This window comes from Entelurus aequoreus, linkage group LG22, assembly GCF_033978785.1.
Source record: "Entelurus aequoreus isolate RoL-2023_Sb linkage group LG22, RoL_Eaeq_v1.1, whole genome shotgun sequence".
Taxonomy (NCBI): Eukaryota; Metazoa; Chordata; class Actinopteri; order Syngnathiformes; family Syngnathidae; genus Entelurus; species Entelurus aequoreus.
The window spans coordinates 5,196,063-5,215,069 of NC_084752.1; the positions used below are offsets into that span (position 1 = coordinate 5,196,063).

At 37.2% G+C, this 19,007-nt stretch overlaps 1 protein-coding gene across 1 annotated transcript in view; it reads right to left on the reverse strand.

Moving 5' to 3' along the window:
• Positions 1 to 15,957, reverse strand: part of inpp4b (inositol polyphosphate-4-phosphatase type II B) — a 489,649-nt gene extending 473,692 nt beyond the window's left edge. Inside the window, exon 1 of the mRNA XM_062032295.1 lies at positions 15,784 to 15,957. The gene's annotated coding sequence lies outside the window, so the exon portion shown is untranslated. The remainder of the gene's footprint in view (positions 1 to 15,783) is intronic.
• Between the last annotated feature and the right edge of the window lie 3,050 nt (positions 15,958 to 19,007).

Here is a 19,007-nt window from a genome sequence, read left to right on the forward strand (position 1 = left end):
CAATGAAAAAGATATAACTCGACGGCAGTTTTCATTATCAGCTCATTTAAAAAATGAGATTTTGTCATCAAAAACAGTTATTTATCAACACGCAAAATTCCCTAAAATTGGTACCGTTATAGATTCCCAGGTACCAACATGAACAGTGTCCATCCTCAGGCCTGCCACACTTCCAAGGTTTAATGAGAGTACTTAAGGGACTCGGGAATGTGAGGAAATGCACAGACTAAAAATATTACTAAACATAAGTGGTTGTCACTAAGTGCTCAGGCCCCTAAATGAGCAGCAATACTTTCAAGTGAACGACGCCCCTCCTTGGAACACATTTTCCTCTTCCCTTCCTTCCACGTCCTCTCCAATGTTCTTGTCCTCCATCAACGTCTCCTTGTTTATCTGCACCAGTGTCTCGTACACCGCCCTTCTTGTTCTATTCTTGTTTCCTGTCAGCGCCACGCCACCGCGGAGGGCTTGCAGACAGCCTCGAGGCAAGCGAGGAGGCGGAGGCGGGAGCGGAGGGTCTGCTGAGGCCACCTTGCCAACGAGCGTACCTATCTACCCACTCTCTAATGCAGGGGTGGGCAATTAACTTTTACCGGGGGCCGCATGAGCAACCCGAGCACTGCTGGAGGGCCACACCGACAATATTTCCATTCAATTTTGCTCAAATTATTTTTGATATACCGTAAGATAAATAATAATCATTTCATTTCACCTAACTTAACTTTATACAAAAGCAGATTGCGTTTGAAGGTTTTATTTTTAACACTGTCTTACACAACACTTCCTGATGTATAATACAATGCAAAAATGTCAATTTCTGTCACTTTATCCTGCATCCTTTTTAAAAGTCCAACATTATTCCCTGTCAGATTTGGACAACCATCTGTTGTCACACCTGCCAGCTTGTCCCATTTCAGTCCTAACACGTCCAAACACGCATTTACCTATGTGAACAAGTCATTACCCGTGGTTGTCTCTGTCAATTGACTGCATGGCTGCCAGCTCCTCCGTGGTTTGAAAGTCTGCAGTTATCCCACGTAAGAAGATGAACAGCTAGGCGGTGTCACGTACATCGCAGCTCTCATCCAAAGCCAGCGAAAAACAGTCAAAGTCGTTCTGTTCTTCAGCTGAAGCTCCAAGTTTCCAGCGACGGTCTCAACCCGCCTCGTTACAGTGCGTCGGGAGAGTGACACGTTCTCAAATGTGCCCCTCTTCTCCAGGCATAGAGTCCAATAAGCACTCCTTAATAAATTATCCGTCAGAAAACGCCTTACTTTTTCTGGCGATTTTGTGAGAAATGACGAAACTTGTCCTGACAGCTGCATCTCTGGGGGTGTGAAATTTGGCAAAAAAGTCCTTGTTGGGTTTGCAGTTTTACCATCAACGCATCAGCCTCCCTTGTGCGCTCTTCATTTTATTTTGTAATTTGTGATTGCCGCTGTTCACATTCACTCACACGGAAGTAATACAAATAACGCTTTTCAAAACAAAAGTATTGTATTGCACACTCGACATAGATATTTTAAAATGTATTTTGTAATTTATGATTGGCCTCACGCGGGCCGGACAGGGACCCACAAAGGGCCGGATATGGCCCGCGGGCCGTAGAATGCCCAAGGTCTGCTCTAATGGCTTCTCCGCCGTGAGGATTGAAAGTATCGGCAAGTTCCACAATCGGGTTTGGAGTTTCAGCGAAACCTAAGAAGTTTGACAATGTTCGCTATTTGGAGTCATTAAAGTTTTTGTGTGTCACCTGTTCACACATTTTTGTTCAGGGAGACTCATTACTTTTGACATTTAGGTGCCAAGAAACTTCATCCAATTTTTGCAAAAGTTTGGAAATAAATTATTAGGATCATCTAGTGCAGTTCTCAAACTTTTTTCACCAAGGACCAGCTCAGAAAACACTTGGCTCCCAATGTCATCGGCGGTCACTCGAACGAGTATGACGGTCCTCCTGGTAAGGGGGGTATCCCTTTATGGAGGATGCCTGTGTGTGACTTTCTTTAAGTCCCATCTTAAAACTCATTTGTATAATCTAGCCTTTAAATAGACCCCCCCCTTTTTTTTTTTTTTTTTTTTTTTTTAGACCAGTTGATCTGCCGTTTCTTTTCTTCTCTCCTCTTCTCCCCTGTCCCTTGCGAGTGGGAGTTGCATAGGTCCGGTGGCCATGGATGAAGTGCTGGCTGTCCAGAGTCGGGACCCCGGGTGGACCACTAGCCTGTGCATCGGTTGGGGACATCTCTGCGCTGCTGACCCGTCTCCGCTCGGGATGGTTTCCTGTTGGCCCCGCTGTGGACTGGACTCCCGCTGATGTGTTGGATCCACTGTGGACTGGACTTTCACAATGTTATGTCAGACCCACTCGACATCCGTTGCTTTCGGTCTCCCCTAGAGGGGGGGGGGTTACCCACATATGCGGTCCTCTCCAAGGTTTCTCATAGTCATTCACCGACGTCCCACTGGGGTGAGTTTTTCCTTGCCCGTATGTGGGCTCTGTACCGAGGATGTCGTTGTGGCTTGTACAGCCCTTTGAGACACTTGTGATTTAGGGCTATATAAATAAACATTGATTGATTGATTGATTTAACATGGGGAGACTGGTGCACAGACAGTCACCACACGAGCCTTGACAGATCCGGGGTCAGGGTCCAGTGGCACGGAGTCCGAGATGACTGGGGACCCTTTTCTGCTGCAGCCTTCATCCGCCATCCCAGCCGTTGTGACGCTCCATAGGGTTAGTGTTAGAATAATTGTTTCTAAATGATCACAAAAACTTTGGTATTACATTGAGTTCCTGACAAGAAGACAAAAGCTGTCTTTGAAACCTACCAAGAGTAAGGCTCGTAAAACTCCACTGTGGGGGGGGGGGGGGCAAGATGAAGGTGTTCCTGTGTTCTTTCAGGTATGGTAATCAACAAAAGGATGTTGTTCTGGCCCAAGACTTCAGAGCGGAGAGATGACAGGATCTGCCCAATTTCCGGGCGACCTCTTTTTGAAGTATTTTACGAACTCTTTTTGAACTGACTTTTCTGTGAATTGTTTACGACCTTTTCTGTGAACTTTTTGCGACCTTTGTCCTTTGGAAACAGTAGGTGGCCATGTGGTCGGGGAGGGTCCAAAATAAAAGGAGGAGGCATGCAATATTTTGGCAGAGCGTGCTGGAGACTGTACAAGAGCGGGCGGTATGGCGTGGTGGGTAGAGCGCCCGTGTTCAGAAACCTGAGGGTTGCAGGTTCGCTCCCCGCCTCTTACCATGCCGTTGTGTCCTTGGGCAGGACACTTCACCCTTGCCCCCGGTGCCGCTCACACCGGTGAATGAATGTTGAATGAATGATAGGTGGTGGTCGGAGGGGCCGTCAGTCTACCCCAGGGCAGCTGTAGCTACGAAAGTAGCTTACCACCACCAGGTGTGTATGAATGATGGGTTTTTAACATGTAAAGCGACTTTGGGTACTTAGAAAAGCGCTATATAAATCCCAGGTATTATTATTATTATTATTATTATTATTATTATTAAGAGTACAGTGTGTCCAGGCGTGTCTCCTCAATTGAGTCCAAATTGAATTCTGTCTCTGTTTAATTCTTTGCCTCTTGTCTTGTTTAATAAATGTCATCAGTGTTTGAACCTGACAGTTAGCAAATCATCTCCGCCTGTTCCACCGTTGAGATCTTGGTGTTGGTATTTCCCCCATAACCGGGCCCACATGGATGTGGGGGTGCCTTCTTCTGCCATCGCAGCCGTTGCGGTGGTTCTTACATCTACCGTCTTCTGCCTGCTCCACCGTTGAGGTCTTCACCGTATCCCTGGCTAGGGGTTCAGTCAGGTACTAGGCCTTTGCCAAGGGCCACCTGGGGTAACAGTAGTAAAGGGGTTAACCTCCTAGTGCCCCAAGACCCCATAGAGGAGCCTCCACTGCCGGATGCACTTTAACGTCATGCCCAGGACCCCATGTACCACCTTAATGACCTACATTCAGATACAGTAGCCTAGTAGGCCCAAGTATTGTGAATATACAGTATCTATACAATGAGGTGGGATGTATTATTTTGTCAAAGAAGAAATGCTCACTAGCACAGATTTAGACACACTATATTGCCAAAAGTATTTGGCCACCCATCCAAATGATCAGAATCAGGTGTATAAAATCAAGCACTTGGTTGCCAGGAGAATGGTACATTTGAGTGTGAAATTTGGTGGAGGAGGAATTATGGTGTGGGGTTGTTTTTCCAGGAGTTGGGCTTGGCCCCTTAGTTCCAGTGAAAGGAACGTTGGATGCTCCAGGTTACCAAAAACATTTCGGACAATTCCAGTTTGGAGCGGGCCCCTTCCTCTTCCAACATGACTGTGCACCAGTGCACAAAGCAAGGCCCATAAAGACATGGATGACAGAGCCTTGTGTGGATGAACTTGACTGGCCTGCACAGAGTCCTGACCTCAACCCGATAGAACACCTTTGGGATGAATTAGAACGGAGACTGAGAGCCAGGCCTTCTTTCGACCAACATCAGTGTGTGACCTCACCAATGCGCTTTTGGAAGACACACTCCGCAACCTTGTGGACAGCCTTCCCAGAAGAGTTGAAGCTGTAATATCTGCAAAAAGGTGGACCCACATCATATTGAACCCTATGGGTTAGGAATGAGAACGAGAGCTGAGTCAGAAGGCAAAGCTCTCGGTCTACCGAGGTATCTACATTCCTACTCTCACCTATGGTCATGAAGTGTGGGTCATGACCGACAGAATAAGATCGCGGATACAAGCGACCGAAATGAGTTTCCTCAGAAGGGTGGCTGGCATCTCCTTTAGAGATAGGGTGAGCAGATCAGTCACCCGAGAGAGACTCGGAGTAGAGCCGCTGCTCCTTCGCTTGGTAAGGAGCCAGCTTAGGTGGTTCGGGCATCTCGTGCGGATGCCTCACGAGCGTCTCCCTAGGGAGGTCCTCGTTGCACGTCCCACTGGGAGGAGGCCCCGCGGCAGGCCAAGGACCAGATGGGGGGATTACATCAGGATTCCCCAGGAGGAAGTTGCTAATGTTGCTCTGGAGAGGGAAGTCTGGGGGTCTCTGCTGGAGCTGTTGTCCCCGCGACCCGAGTCCGGATAAGCGGTTGAGGATGGATGGACGGGTTAGGAATGGTATGGCACTTCAAGTTCATATGTGAGTCAAAGCAGGTGGCCAAATACTTTTGGCAATATAGTGTATTTGTGAACAATCTTTGAGAGGAATAGGTGAATATAGCAAAAGTTTCAGATTTTTTGAGTTCAACTCATGAAAAACGGGAGCGTCTATATCAGGGGTCACCAACGCGGTACCCGCGGGCACCAGGTAGCCCGTAAGGACCAGATGAGTAGCCCGCTGGCCTGTTCTAAAAATAGCTCAAATAGCAGCACTTACCAGTGAGCTGCCTCTATTTTTTAAATTGTATTTATTTACTAGCAAGCTGGTCTCGCTTTGCCCGACATTTTTAATTCTAAGAGAGACAAAACTCAAATAGAATTTGAAAATCCAAGAAAATATTTTAAAGACTTGGTCTTCACTTGTTTAAATAAATTCATTATTTTTTTTACTTTGCTTCTTATAACTTTCAGAAAGACAATTTTAGAGAAAAAATACAACCTTAAAAATGATTTTAGGATTTTTAAACACATACCTTTTTACCTTTTAAATTCCTTCCTCTTCTTTCCTGACAATTTAAATCAATGTTCAAGTAAATGTATTTTTTTATTGTAAAGAATAATAAATACATTTTAATTTAATTCTTCATTTTAGCTTCTGTTTTTTCGACGGAGAATATTTGTGAAATATTTCTTCAAACTTATTATGATTAAAATTCCAAAAAATTATTCTGGCAAATCTAGAAAATCTATACAATAAAATTTAAATCTTATTTCAAGGTCTAAAATTTTTGTGGTCTTAATTGATGACTGGTGTGCCCGGGACCGTGTGGTTAAGTATATGTTGAATACAAAACATCGTGGCCGTTAGCCAAGAAAAATCTGTTATTTTTCCGCACCATTTTATAAGCCGCGGGTTTTAAAGCGTGGGGAAAAAAGTCGAGGAAAATACGGTATAAAACTCCACCCAAAGGTGTCGTCATCCCATTGAGTTGAGTTTTTTCTTGGCCTGATGTGGGATCTGAGCAGAGGATGTCGTCGTGGCTTGTGCAGCCCTTTGAGACACTCGTGATTTAGGGCTATATAAGTCAACTTTGATTGATTGATTATTATATCGGAATCTCTACTCATCAACAACCGCTAATGGAAAAAAGTTTGTCGCTCAATAATAGGACCAGCCCTAAGCTGGCGGACATCAAATGTAGTCTTGAATGGGTGTTGTCAGGACACTTGAGGCCACATCCCATTCAGTCCTAACGTTAACAGAGAATGAAGACTCAGCTCTGCCTCCAAAGACCCCTGCGCTCCCGTCCTCCACGTCGATACGTCTTCGCTTTGCCGGAAAGGCCCCGGGCAGCCCGTTGTCACCAAGATCAATGAGGCGTCCGAGCACAGATCTTCTTGTCAGGTCTGTTAGAGAGAGGGTCTGCTTGCGAGATCTCGTCCGCACATCGGGTCCATTAATTTTGTCTCCGGCTCGCGAGTTGAATTATTTAGTGGTCACGTCCGCGCGCACAAGTCAAACAACAGCCGGGGAATTATTTTCCCAATTAAATTGCTATTTGCTGAGTCAACGCCAAGCCACCGGGTCCTTCCTCGTCACTTCATATGCAAACTGGACACCTCTTCGCTTGTTGATAGAGCTGTCGTTGTCAACATTAGCACAGCAGCTTTTAAAATCCACTCTTTATGCGGCTCTCTACCACCGCACCCCAAATATTATAACACTTGGCCATACACACGTGGAGTTATGTACTTAACCAAAAAAAAAAAGGTGAAATAACTGAAAACATTTTAGGATGTAATTTTTGTAAATATAAATGTTTTGGATGTAAAAGTGTTAAAGTATTTGTAAATGTGTGTTTTTGAGGCAAAACTACAAGTGTAAAAACTAGGGATGTCCGATAATGGCTTTTTGCCGATATCCGATATTGTCCAACTCTTTAATTACCGATACCGATATCAACCGATATATGCAGTCGTGGAATTAAAACATTATTATGCCTAATTTGGCAACCATGTATGGTGAAGATAAGGTACTTTAAGAAAAATAATAAAATTAGATAACTAAATTAAAAACATTTTCTTGAATAAAAAAGAAAGTACAACAATATAAAAACAGTTACATAGAAACTAGTAATTAATGAAAATGAGTCAAATTAACTGTTAAAGGTTAGTACTATTAGTGGAGCAGCAGCACGCACAATCATTTGTGCTTACGGACTGTATCCCTTGCAGACTGTATTGATATATATATTGATATATAATGTAGGAACCAGAATATTGATAACAGAAAGAAATGGGGGGAGGGAGGTTTTTTGGGTTGGTGCACTAATTGTAAGTGTATCTTGTGTTTTTTATGTTGATTTAATACAAAAAAACAAACAAAAAAAAAGAAAAAAAAAAAGATACAGATAAAAAAAACGATACCGATAATTTCCGATATTACATTTTAACGCATTTATCGGCCTGCCGATATTATCGGACATCCCTAGTAAAAACTAGGGATGTCCGATAATGGCTTTTTGCCGATATCCGATATTCCGATATTGTCCAACTCTTAATTACCGATATCAACCGATCAGGGCCGGCCCGTGGCATAGGCGGTATAGGCAAACGCTAAGGGCGCCGTCCACCAGGGGGCGCCACGCCAGTGCCACAAATGTTGGAGAGAAAAAAAAAAGAAAAAAAAAGTTGGTACTATTATTTCTAAATACAAAAAATAATCCCACATTAATTAAAATGCAAAGTAAAGCCTATTTAATAGAAATATTATTTGTTACAACATTACGCCCCCCCCTCCCCCTGCACGGTGCGCCCCCTCCCTTCCCGTATCATGACTCTTTTTGGACGTCACCACATCAAAAAATCAACACAGGATGTCAAAACGGCCAAAACTGTCAGGTGCCCAGGGAAGAAAAAATAGAAAAGAAGAGGAGGAGAAACGAGAAAAAGACAGAGGTAGCAGGTAGGTAACGTTAGCCTACATGAAATTATTTGTCTGTTACAGAATGTGATAGTAACCTGGCTTATTAGCATTAAGCTAATGTTACATGATTCGGCAATTGCTAATCAATAAATAGGTAGTTCTGTTCTAACGTCGGGTTAATATTGTGGAGGGGGCTAAATTGTTATGGAAAATAATAATGTAACGTTAGGTAATTACAGTACTCCCACCTTACATTCCTCAGGGACATTTGTATTAGATCTTTGAAGCAGGTGTTTTTTGTTTACATTGTTATTGCCTTCTGGCTAGCTAATGTTTGCCCTGCAGGTAATAGTCACTTTTCCACCCCTTTATATATTAGGTATAGTTGTAAGCCTAGTTGTTAAAGTGCACATCATTAATGTTAATTAAGCAATATCACATGAGAGGGAATGCTGTTTTTTTAATTTGAGCACTGCTGTGATTCGGTTAAAGATCATCATAACATAACATTCTCATATAATATGTTAATTTGCTTTCTTTAAGTAAAAAAAAAAGGTCAAAGACAAAGCTATTCGGTTTCTTGTGAATATATACACTTCACTTGCCTAGGGCGCCAGATTGGTTAGGGCCAGGCCTGCAACCGATACCGATATATACAGTCGTGGAATTAACACATTATGCCTAATTTGGACAAACAGGTATGGTGAAGATAAGGTCCTTTTTTTAAAAAAATTATAAAATAAAATAAGATAAATAAATGAAAAACATTTTCTTGAATAAAAAAGAAAGTACAACAATATAAAAACAGTTACATAGAAACTAGTAATTAATGAAAAATTAGTCAAATTAACTGTTAAAGGTTAGTACTATTAGTGGACCAGCAGCACGCACAATCATGTGTGCTTACGGACTGTATCCCTTGCAGACTGTATTGATATATATTGATATATAATGTAGGAACCAGAATATTAATAACAGAAAGAAACAACCCTTTTGTGTGAATGAGTGTAAATGGGAGTTTTTTTGGGTTGGTGTACTAATTGTAAGTGTATCTTGTGTTTTTTATGTTGATTTAATAAATACATTTTAAAAATAAAATTAAAAATAAAAAACCGATACCGATAAAAAAAAAAAACGATACCGATAATTTCCGATATTACATTTTAAAGCATTTATCGGACATCTCTAGTAAAAACTACTCAACTTAATGTACATGTAACAACTATTTACTTTTGTAACTTTTTCTTTCGCAAATGTTTATTTCATTATGTCATTTTAGCACATGTTAAAGTTTTCAGTTTGTACAGCAATATTACATTGTGAAATACAATCAAATTTTACAAAATTAAAAACTAGTGTAACTTAAGTTATTTGTACAAACTGTTTTTAATTTTGTAAAATTGTATTATATTATTTTTGCAAATGTATATATACAGTACAGGCCAATGGTTTGGACACACCTTCTCATTCAATGCGTTTTCTTTATTTTCATGACTATTTACATTGTAGATTGTCACATCAAAACTATGAATGAACACATGTGGAGTTATGTAATTATCAAAAAAAAGGGGAAATAACTGAAAACATTTTAGGATGACGGGGAAAAAATGGTAACTTAGTCGCCAGGATTTAACTTTAAAATATACAGTGGAGGTTTTTTTTTTTAGAACATTTTACGGGGGGAAAATGGTAACTTAATCGCCAGAATTATACTGTAAAATACACAGTGGTTTTTTTCTTTTATAACATTTTCCGGGGAAAAAAATGGTGACTAAGTCGCTAGAATTCAACTGTAAAATATTCAGTGTTTTTTGGGGGGTTTTTTTATTACATTTTACAAGAAAAAAATGGTAACTTCGTCTCCAGAATTTTACTGTAAAATATACAGTGGAGGGTTTTTTTTTAGAACATTTTACGGGAAAAAAATGGTAACTTAATCGCCAAAATTTTACTGTAAAATATACAGTGTGTTTTTTTTATAACATTTGACGGGGAAAAAATGGTAACTTAGTCGCCAGAATTTAACTTTAAAATATACAGTGGGGTTAATTTACAACATTTTCTGGGGGAAAAATGGTAACTTAATCGCCAGAATTATACTGTAAAATATACAGTGGTTTTTTTCTTTTATAACATTTTCCGGGGGAAAAAATGGTAACTAAGTCGCCAGAATTTAACTGTAAAATATTCAGTGTTTTTTGTTTTTGTTTTATTACATTTTACAAGAAAAAAATGGTAACTTTGTCTCCAGAATTTTACTGTAAAATATACAGTGGGCTTTTTTTTTACAACATTTTACGGGAAAAAAATGGTAACTTAATCGCCAGAATTTAACTTTAAAATATACAGTGGGGTTAATTTAGAACATTTTCTGGGGGGAAAATGGTAACTTAATCGCCAGAATTATACTGTAAAATATACAGTGGTTTTTTTCTTTTATAACATTTTCCGGGGAAAAAATGGTAACTAAGTCGCCAGAATTTAATTGTAAAATATTCAGTGTTTTTTTTGTTTTTTTTATTACATTTTACAAGAAAAAAATGGTAACTTCGTCTCCAGAATTTAACTGTAAAATATACAGTGGGGTTTTTATTACAACATTTTACGGGGAAAAAATGGTAACTTAATCGCCAGAATTTTACTGTAAAATATACAGTGGGGGTTTTTTTTTTTACAACATTTTACGGGAAAAAAATGGTAACTTAATCGCCAGAATTTGACTGTAAAATATACAGTGTGTTTTTTTTATAACATTTGACGGTGAAAAAATGGTAACTTAGTCGCCAGAATTTTACTTTAAAATATACAGTGGAGTTAATTTACAACATTTTCTGGGGGAAAAATGGTAACTTAATCGCCAGAATTATACTGTAAAATATACAGTGGTTTTTTTCTTTTATAACATTTTCCGGGGGAAAAAAATGGTAACTAAGTCGCCAGAATTTAACTGTAAAATATTCAGTGTTTTTTGTTTTGTTTTTATTACATTTTACAAAAAAAAAATGGTAACTTCGTCTCCAGAATTTAACTGTAAAATATACAGTGGGGTTTTTTTTACATTTTACGGGAAAAAAATGGTAACTTAATCGCCAGAATTTTACTGTAAAATATACATTGTGTTTTGTTTTTTTTTTACAACATTTTACGGGAAAAAAATGGTAACTTAATCGCCAGAATTTGACTGTAAAATATACAGTGTGTTTTTTTTATAACATTTGACGGTGAAAAAATGGTAACTTAGTCGCCAGAATTTTACTTTAAAATATACAGTGGAGTTAATTTACAACATTTTCTGGGGGAAAAATGGTAACTTAATCGCCAGAATTATACTGTAAAATATACAGTGTTTTTTTTCTTTTATAACATTTTCCGGGGGAAAAAAATGGTAACTAAGTCGCCAGAATTTAACTGTAAAATATTCAGTGTTTTTTGTTTTGTTTTTATTACATTTTACAAAAAAAAAATGGTAACTTCGTCTCCAGAATTTAACTGTAAAATATACAGTGGGGTTTTTTTTACATTTTACGGGAAAAAAATGGTAACTTAATCGCCAGAATTTTACTGTAAAATATACATTGTGTTTTTGTTTTTTTTTACAACATTTTACGGGAAAAAAATGGTAACTTAATCGCCAGAATTTGACTGTAAAATTTACAGTGTTTTTTTTATAACATTTGACGGGGAAAAAATGGTAACTTAGTCGCCAGAATTTAACTTTAAAATATACAGTGGGGTTAATTTACAACATTTTCTGGGGGAAAAATGGTAACTTAATCGCCAGAATTATACTGTAAAATATACAGTGGTTTTTTTCTTTTATAACATTTTCCGGGGAAAAAAATGGTGACTAAGTCGCTAGAATTTAACTGTAAAATATTCAGTGTTTTTTTTTTTTTTTTATTACATTTTACAAGAAAAAAATGGTAACTTCGTCTCCAGAATTTAACTGTAAAATATACAGTGTTTTTTTTTTTACAACATTTTACGGGAAAAAAATGGTAACTTAATCGCCAGAATTTTACTGTAAAATATACAGTGTGTTTTTTTTATAACATTTGACGGGGAAAAAATGGTAACTTAGTCGCCAGAATTTAACTTTAAAATATACAGTGGGGTTAATTTACAACATTTTCTGGGGGGAAAATGGTTACTTAATCGCCAGAATTATACTGTAAAATATACAGTGGTTTTTTTCTTTTATAACATTTTCCGGGGGAAAAAATGGTAACTAAGTCGCTAGAATTGAACTGTAAAATATTCAGTGTTTTTTGTTGTTTTTTTTATTACATTTTACAAGAAAAAAATGGTAACTTCGTCTCCAGAATTTAACTGTAAAATATACGGTGGGGTTTTTTTATTTTTTATAACATTTTACGGGGAAAAAAATGGTAACTTAGTCGCCAGAATTTTACTGTAAAATATACAGTGGGTTTTTTCTTTTATAACATTTTCGGGGGGGAAAAATGGTAACTAAGTCGCCAGAATTTAACTGTATAATATTCAGTGTTTTGTTTTTGTTTTTTATTACATTTTACAAGAAAAAAATGGTAACTTCGTCTCCAGAATTTAACTGTAAGATATACGGTGGGGTTTTTTTATTTTTTATAACATTTTACGGGGAAAAAATGGTAACTTACACGCCAGAATTTTACTGTAAAACTCAGTTGTTTGTCAACATATTACTTACTGCAAATGGAAAAACAGTACAACTGTTTTTTGTTCATTCTGGAAAACTTTTTACAGTTAAAACAAGTGGTACTGTTTTTTTCATTCACAGTAATGCGCCATAAAATCAACCGTATATTTTTCAGGCAAAAATTTTTACAGGAAAAAAAAAAGATTGGTTGAGTTATTTTTAATTTTTTTTATTTACTGTGGCATTCTGTGAAAAACCACTGTAAAATTTTAAATTGTACAATTTCATGGATACGTTTTAAGTATGTATTTTTATTTTAACATTTGGAAAGTACAGTATATTTGTTACAATATTGAAGTTTTAAAAGAGATGCAATTTCATGTGTTCCATATATTTTTTCTGTCAAAATGGAAAGAAGGGATACATTTAGTAAGAAAATATAGAGTACTTTATTTTCCAGGCGTTTGCGGGCCATATCAAATTATGTGGCGGGCCAAATCTGGCCCCCGAGCCTTGAGTTTGACAAACGTTGCAAATTTCAATACCAACAAAGAAATTGACTCAAAAACCGCCCCAACGTAAGTTAAATGAGGCTCCACTTTTCCAAAACTGCACTAGCTTGATGCTAATACACATTGGTTTCGCTATTGACATGCTACTGATTAGCATTAGCCGCTTAACATGGCCATTACAACACCTCCAAATTTGTAAATGAAAACTACAATCAATATACACATGACAACCAAACAGCTGGTGCGTAAAAAGTACAACACTTACAGTATTAACACTTTTTAGGGCACAAAAAAGACGAGACCGCACAGACTGAACTGACACTATATACCAGTGTTTTTCAACCACTGGTGTGCCGTGGGAGATGATCTAATTTCACCTATTTGGGCTAAATATATTTTTTGCAAACCAGTAATTATAGTCTGCAAATTATGTGTGGAGTGTCGGTGCTGTCTAGAGGTCGGTAGAGTAACCGTGTAATACTCTTCCATATCAGTAGGTGGCAGCCGGTATATAATTGCTTTGTAGATGTCGGGAACAGCGGGAGGCAGTGTGCAGGTAAAAAGGTGTCTAATGCTTACACCAAAAATAAACAAAAGGTGAGTGCCCCTAAGAAAAGACATTGAAGCTTAGGGAAGGCTATGCAGAACGAAAGTAAAACTGAACTGGCTACAAAGTAAACAAAAACAGAATGCTGGACGACAGCAAAGACTTACTGTGGAGCAAAGACGGCGTCCACAATGTACATCCAAACATGACATGACAATCAACAATGTCAACACAAAGAAGGATAAAAACAACAGAAATATTCTTGATTGCTAAAAACAAAGTAGATGCGGGAAATATCGCTCAAAGGAAGACATGAAACTGCTACAGGAAAATACCAACAAAAAGAGGAAAAGGCACCAAAATAGGAGCGCGAGACAAGAACTAAAACACTACACACAGGAAAACAGCAGAAAACTCCAAATAAGTCAGGGTGTGGTGTGACAGGTGGTGACAGTACACCTACTTTGAGACAAGAGCTATAGTCATGCATAGTTGGTTATGGTTTAAAGTCATATACTTTTTACTGTCAACTGAATTTCGTTTTTTAATGATTTCTGCTGGTGGTGTGCCTCCGGATTTTTTCTACGCAAAAAATGTGCCTTGGCTCATAAAAAAATTGAAAAACCCTGCCATGTACTACTGCCATCTAACACCATGGACTTGCAACTCCAATTGAGACTGACAAATGTCACAATAAAACGAGATCTAAAATCCAGACAGCAGCTCATCCTAAAATGTTTCTATAAAAAACAATTGATATTTAACAAGACACAAAAAAAAAAAGTACTAAAAATTGCTACCATTGAGTACTGGTTTCAGTTTTTAGGTACGAGGAATTGAAATGTGAACGGTAGCAGTCCCTAGTAAGATGCAAATTCATTACCTTAGCACAGGGGTCACCAACGCGGTGCCCGCGGGCACCAGGTAGCCCGTAAGGACCAGATGAGTCGCCCGCCGGCCTGTTCTAAAAATAGCTCAAATAGCAGCACTTACCAGTGAGCTGCCTCTATTTTTTAAATTTTATTTATTTACTAGCAAGCTGGTCTCGCTTTGCTCGACATTTTTAATTCTAAGAGAGACAAAACTCAAATAGAATTTGAAAATCCAAGAAAATATTTTAAAGACTTGGTCTTCACTTGTTTAAATAAATTCATTATTTTTTTTACTTTGCTTCTTATAACTTTCAGAAAGACAATTTTAGACAAAAAATACAACCTTAAAAATGATTAAGATTTTTAAACACATATACCTTTTTACCTTTTAAATTCCTTCCTCTTCTTTCCTGACAATTCAAATCAATGTTCAAGTAATTTTTTTTGTTTTATTGTAAAGAATAATAAATACATTTTAATTTAATTCTTCATTTTAGCTTCAGTTTTTTCGACGAAGAATATTTGTGAAATATTTCTTCAAATTTATTATGATTAAAATTCAAAAAAAATATTCTGTCAAATCTAGAAAATCTGTAGAATCAAATTTAAATCTTATTTCAAGGTCTAAAATTTTTGTTCTGGAAAATCTAGAAGAAATAATGATTTGTCTTTGTTAGAAATATAGCTTGGTCCAATTTGTTATATATTCTAACAAAGTATAGATTGGATTTTAACCTATTTAAAACATGTCATCAAAATTCTAAAATTAATCTTAATCAGGAAAAATTACTAATGATGTTCCATAAATTCTTTTTTAAAGTTTTTCTCTTCTTTTTTTCGGTTGAATTTTGAATTTTAAAGAGTCGAAATTGAAGATAAACTATGTTTCAAAATTTAATTGTCATTTTTTTTCGTGTTTTCTTCTCTTTTAAACCATTCAATTAAGTGTAAATATCATTAATTATTAATAATAACATAGAGTTAAAGGTACATTGAGCAAATTGGCTATTTCTGGCAATTTATTTAAGTGTGTATCAAACTGGTAGCCCTTCGCATTAATCAGTACCCAAGAAATAGCTCTTGGTTTCAAAAAGGTTGGTGACCCCTGCCTTAGCATATATTACCTTTCACGATCACCACTCAAACTCAATAAAACATTTCTTCCACTCACCGAGTCCAGTTCACCTCTTCAGAACGTCTCGGAAACAGGAAGAGATTGGTTGCAGAAACACCTTCTCTCCTCTCTTCGGGTGACAAAACCAGCTTTTTGGCCTCGTTTCAGACTTCATACGAGCTTTGCTGCGATCTTGACCCCCAGTTTGGTGTCCTTTATCCCACTTGCTCTTTGTCTTTCATTCCGGCCACTTCTCCTCTGGCCTGAGCGCTGCCTCTCCCACCTGAACCTGATTGGAAAAAATCAGGACACACCTTTTCCTGGTTGCCAATCAGGATGCTTTACTTGCCAGCCCTGTCCTCTGGATGGGGCTACATTATTAATAAATCCTTATAATTAGTACACGCAATACATTTTTAAATTATTACTTAAATGTGTCATAACTGAAGTTGTCATTAATAAAATGCATGTGTTATTAAATGTATCATTAATTGATTTAATGTAAAATAATATTTATTTAAATAGTTTAATATTTATGTCAATATCCAACTAATTATTCATTTGTTAATATAAAAAAATGTTTAACCCTGTAAGACCCAAATATAGAAAAACCTAAAAAAAAAAAAATATTTGACTACGATGTTGTTGTAGGAGGCATTTGAACACAACACAAGGGTAGAATGTATACTATCCATGTATAGAGAAAATACTTCAGGCAGTGATGTAGTGGAGGGAATACAACCTGTTTAAGCCCACTGCAACAAGCCAGCATTTTTGACTACCACATTCACCCAGTGTTGTATAATTGCAACAATTATATAACAAGCTCTAAATGAAATTTGATGCATCTGTTCCACAATAACTACATATGTACATGCTCTAGACCAGGGGTGTCCAAACTTTTTCCACTGAGGGCCGCACACGGAAAAATTAAAGCATGTGGGGGCCATTTTGATATTTTAAATTTTTAAATCATAACAAAATATATGGATTTTTTTTTTTTTTTTTTACCTTTAGGGGTCCCGGGACCATAAAGGGTCTCATTAAATTGTTAAAAGTAAGTCAAATTATTTTTATTTTTTTATTATTTACAGTAAATCTCTATATCAACTTCAAGTTGATATAAAGTAATAAAAAATAGGTTGTATGGCTTTAATGTCAAAAACAACTTTGTTGTTTATAGTAAAACTGAAATATGCAGTATTTAGTAATTAAAGCAAAAAAATATCAATAATGCATTGATTTTAATTCCTTAATATTTTTGAGTAATCACAGTGAAAAGATAAATAAAATACCACTAAATATATTTTGGATCCAAAATGTGCCCCCACTCATAAAGTGATACATTTTTATTAGGTGTTTCTTTTAGTTTCAACACTTAAGTTAGGAGATCAACTTCAGATATATCTGTCCATTTTACATTTGAACTATTATTTTGTTTGTTTTATGCTCTTTTGTCGAATAAAACGATGTTTTTATATGGCAAATACACAATATATGCAATATTTACCACTTAAAACATTTTAAAGTGAAATATTTGAAGTAATTGGAGCCTTAAAAATAATTCATTATAACATGGATTTTTTTGTCTTTTTTTTAATTTTATGAGCAATGGTAAAAAAAGAAAAATAAAGAAAGACAAAATTAAAAAAACTGCCTGCATGGCAGCTTTTGTGTCAACATTGCAACTTTTTCTCGTTAGATTTCACCTCATTCCACTTTTTTTAATGTTCTTTTTTATTTTTACAATAGTATTTCCAGAATGTGTGGCGGGCCGGTAAACAATTAGCTGCGGGCCGCAAATGGCCCCCGGGCCGCACTTTGGACACCCCTGCTGTATATATTTGTTTTTTTGAAAAATCCCACGTAATATACTTTGGGTAACAACAGTCAATATTTATTTATTTTATTTTATTTTTTAGGGGGGTAACAACAGTCAATATTTATTTTATTTTTTATTTTTTCTTATAAAATAAAAGTGAGCTTTTGTTAAACCAAATATTGTTTTTTTCCATATACAACAACCTATCTGGACTCGATAAGAGAATCGATAAGGATGATTTCTTATCAAACATCATCCCTAGTGTGATGTGACAGGTGGTGACAGTACACCTACTTTGAGACAAGAGCTATAGTGATGCATAGTTGGTTATGGTTTTTTAATGATTTCTGCTGGCGGCGTGCTTCCGGATTTTTTTCCAACGCAAAAAATGTGCCTTGGCTCAAAAAAGGTTGAAAAACACAGGTCTATACAATGTCTACTAGGATGCATGTAGTACAGATTTCTACTTTTTCTTTGGCCCCGCGTACTTCATGTCGACAAGTTCAACTTTTCTTCACAAAAATAAAAGAGTATTCCCTTCAGCGGCTGCAGCAGTCATACATCACAGAGCGACTCTCTGCCGCCGAACCAAAAGAGTCCTACTTTAGTTGATCTACAAAGAAGCCTGTGCAGTAAATAAGTAGGCTACAATACATTACGCGCCATCTAATCTGTCCACCTGACCACTCCGAATCTCATTCTCAGTGGACGCTGGAGGTTTTTTTCCTCCGTCGCACTGCAGACCGTGAAAATATTTTCCAGACTTAAAGGAAACGGGAGGCAAAGGCCATCAAGTGGAAGCGATAAAACAATGACCTTACCTGAGTCAGCTGGTAGACAATGCCGTTTTTAAATTGACGTATTCAAGTGTCGGCTATATTTACACTTCTGCAAAAAGGAGAATAGATAGACTTTCCACCCACTGAGATCCAGTACAAGAAATGCATCAACAACTCTTCATTAGAACATGTTTAGTAGTCAATGGCGGGCCGTGCGTTTCCCACCTAGGCCTTCAGGGACGTCCCACTTCAGTGATTACCTCTCAAAATACCATCATTGATGTCACCACATGACCATTGCTGGAGAAATACGACACAGGAACACATTTACGCCCTACTGCGCATTGAAACACATCAACAGTGTACAAAACGGGTTATTTTCTGGCGCATTTAAAAATAAATAAACTAGAGATGTCCGATAATATCGGTCTGCCGATATTATCGGCTGATAAATGCGTTAAAATGTAATATCGGAAATTATCGGTATCGGTTTTTTTTATCAGTATCGTTTTTTGTTTTTTTTATTAAATCCACATAAAAACCACAAGATACACTTACAATTAGTGCACCAACCCAAAAAACCTCCCTCCCCCATTTACACTCATTCACACAAAAGGGTTGTTTCTTTCTGTTATTAATATTCTGCTTCCTACATTATATATCAATATATATCAATACAG